General features: G+C 42.0%; 1 non-coding gene across 1 annotated transcript; it reads right to left on the bottom strand.

Annotated features, from left to right (window-relative positions):
• Positions 1-539: 539 nt before the first annotated feature.
• trnae-uuc (transfer RNA glutamic acid (anticodon UUC)) lies at positions 540-611 on the bottom strand. Its single transcript has one exon. It is a non-coding gene; the product is annotated as a tRNA-Glu (tRNA).
• Positions 612-3,011: the final 2,400 nt, after the last annotated feature.

Raw genomic sequence — 3,011 nt, 5'->3', positions numbered from 1 at the left:
AAGCCCCATGGTGTTGGCAGGATACTCACATCTGATGCTTTGTAAAACTGCTTTGACATCATCTTCTTTGCAACATTTGCTGAAATCTTTAATCAGAAAAACAAACAGAAAAATGTCTGCATTGTGTCAATTGTATGGCACAGTGCGTATGCCATCGTTTCTCGGGCTGCTGCAATGGGTCTGCTATGATTGCTAAGCTATTTATAAAAAAGGGTATTTTGCTGGTGCTTGTGACAGTGATCTCTGACGCATCAGTGGGCTGCAGTGTTTTAACTCTGCCTTATAGTATTAGCTCAGCTCGATTGAAACACACAACAACCACAACCTTTTTCATACATAACAGAAAAAAGAGAGTGAGTTGAGTCGAAAACGCCAATGCGTTGGACATTTTTAGAAATAGGGCAATGTGAGAAGTTAGGTTTATGATGTATGATCAACGGCAGCTCATGAGTGCCGACCACTGACACCTTTCCAGCGATGAATCCACAGATTGAACGTCCAGCTACTCTCCAGTTACCGAGTCCTATTTATAAATATAGTTCCCATACCGGGAGTTGAACCCGGGCCGCCTGGGTGAAAACCAGGAATCCTAACCGCTAGACCATATGGGAAGTGGCAACAAACACTGACAAAAATGTAATCATCGACTATGACAATGCTTTTGGCTCAATTGTTGCTATCTTTATGTAATACACAGACCTGTGAACCTTTCAAACTAAAATCATCATTTGAAGCTTTTTGTTGCAATAATAATGTGTGGAAATATGTCTTTTGGCTCAGTGGGCAACTGCATCACAGATAAACAGAATTAGCTAAGCTTTTGGGGCCTTGTCAAGTAAGTGTCTGATTTCGATGAGGCATAACATTGCCAATACTTTGAGCTGCAAAAAGGAAGAACTGTGCACTACAAAAAACGACCTTCTGAAGAGAGGGCCATTGAGTGATTTTAGAACTGATCTAACTGCAAAAAAAGAAATCGTCATATAAAAAAACAGAAAACAGACCCACAGTTGTACATCCTAGGCACATCACTGCCAACATGCATCCCTGACCTCCTTCTGTCTCTGCCTTAATGATCAAAATGTCCAACCCAAACTCTTGACCTGACCTCATCTTCAACACGATCATTACTGAAGCCCTACAACTAAGTCTTACATCTTAAACAGAAGTGAGAATTAGTTATAACTCCTCATCCTTAATTAAAAGACGTAGTATTTGTTCTGCTGAATGTGTTTCACAGATACACCAACAGTCCATCTGTCTCCTCACCTGCCTTTCTCTGCTCTCCATCATTTCTCATCAGCCTCTCTCCCTCTCCTTCTACTCTTCCTCCTCCCACTGCTATAACAATCATCAATTACCCTTATCCCTCCCTGTTATCCTTCTCTCAATCTCCCTGCATCTTCCCAGCCCATCCTGCCGAAAGGTTCCTCCTGGTTGGCTGCGGGCCACCCAGCCCTGTCCCTGTCACTCACTCTGCTCCGGGTATCTGAGCAGAGACTGACAGCTCCATGAGCGAATCAATAATAAGCTTCAGCCGGTGTAATCCTATACCTGAGGATATCCCTTGGCGCACCCACAGCTTCCTGGTTTAGCAAACCGCTCCTTATGTTCTGATTATCATAATCAGTGTTGTTGTGCAGAAATGAGCCGGCTCAGATACAAACAGAAGGTGAGCTGGATGTGACGTAGACCAACAAGCCAGATGATGTGAAAGACAGGAGGTATGCGCATGCTCTCCACACACACACAAACACACACTGGGGCACTCACACCGTCCTGTCCTGACTGTCACTGAGGCTAAGGTCATCTTGTTTGATGTATGAGCCGACTCATATGACAACCTTCATATAACTCCAACCTCTTCCCTGCCAAAGAAAATTAACAAGAAGGGTTGAAGGACTGAGGGAGAGGACGTGATCTTGCTCTTGTCTCATAAAGAACAAACCAAAGTACAGCTGGAAATACACTTTTCCTGAGTCTTATTTCTGGCACCTCTATTTGTATCTGTATTTTTCTCTCCTCATATGTTGTGTGCTTGTAATACTGGGAATCGCTTGGTGTTTTAATTAACTCAGTCTACTTGCATATCTCTCTGGGGTCCAAATGCAAGTGTTTGATTAAAATGGGAATTTGAATTGCTTATTCGGCAGTCGGCATTCGGCAATAAATATGAGTCCACATTAATAGACCGAAAGTAAGTAGTTGTTTTTTCTCATTTTTGCCGTCATGATAAGCATACAGAGCAGCTTTTCATAAAAAGCTAGTGACAGAGGAGATTCAGTACTTCAACCCTCAAATTAGCGAAATGTGAATAAGGGTACCTTAGTTGCAGAATGTAGAGGTGCATGGCTCAATGGATGGAAATATCGGTCTGTCGGTCTATCCACCATTGTGTTCCAGATCAGATGGATTATATTGTAATGTGTACATTTTGTGATCTGAATTTTGTGATACGACTGACTGCTTACGACGTGTTCACGTTTGTGCTTTGAAGTGAAATGTCTCAAATGGATTGACAGCAATGTTTGTATGCACATGCATGTTCTATGTATTCAGTAGATCTCCTGAAATTAATTTGTGTTTAGCCAGCCAGGTTTTACTCCCAGGGCGTCAAATACCGACCGTGTGCATCAGCATTTTAGAGTGGGAGTAACGGATGGACCAAAAAGCACAGGAATATTTACCCAGGGGACCTCCATTTGTTGTCTCGTTTGTAACGATTTTGATTACTGACAACGTTATGCCACTGTATAATATAAGATACTACATAACTGAGTAACATGAAGTCACATCCGTAGCTAATTCTAATCATTATCTTTATTCTAAATCCTAAACAAGTGGTTTTGTTTCCTATTCAATGATATGTCACGTGATGAAATGTGTTTACATTAACCACGTTCAAACCTTCCGCACCAAGATACCATGCAAAATGCTGCCCCTAGCCTTTTTATAGTAAAGCCCAAAGCTTCTTCCCAAGCCGCAGAGTATGAAATAAAGTAGGTCTAGTG

Source organism: Notothenia coriiceps, unplaced genomic scaffold (genome assembly GCF_000735185.1).
Source record: "Notothenia coriiceps isolate Sejong01 unplaced genomic scaffold, NC01 NC01_scaffold00011728, whole genome shotgun sequence".
Classification (NCBI taxonomy): domain Eukaryota; kingdom Metazoa; phylum Chordata; class Actinopteri; order Perciformes; family Nototheniidae; genus Notothenia; species Notothenia coriiceps.
The sequence above is the reverse complement of the archived record's forward strand: the minus strand, read 5'-3'. Positions and strand labels throughout refer to the sequence as shown.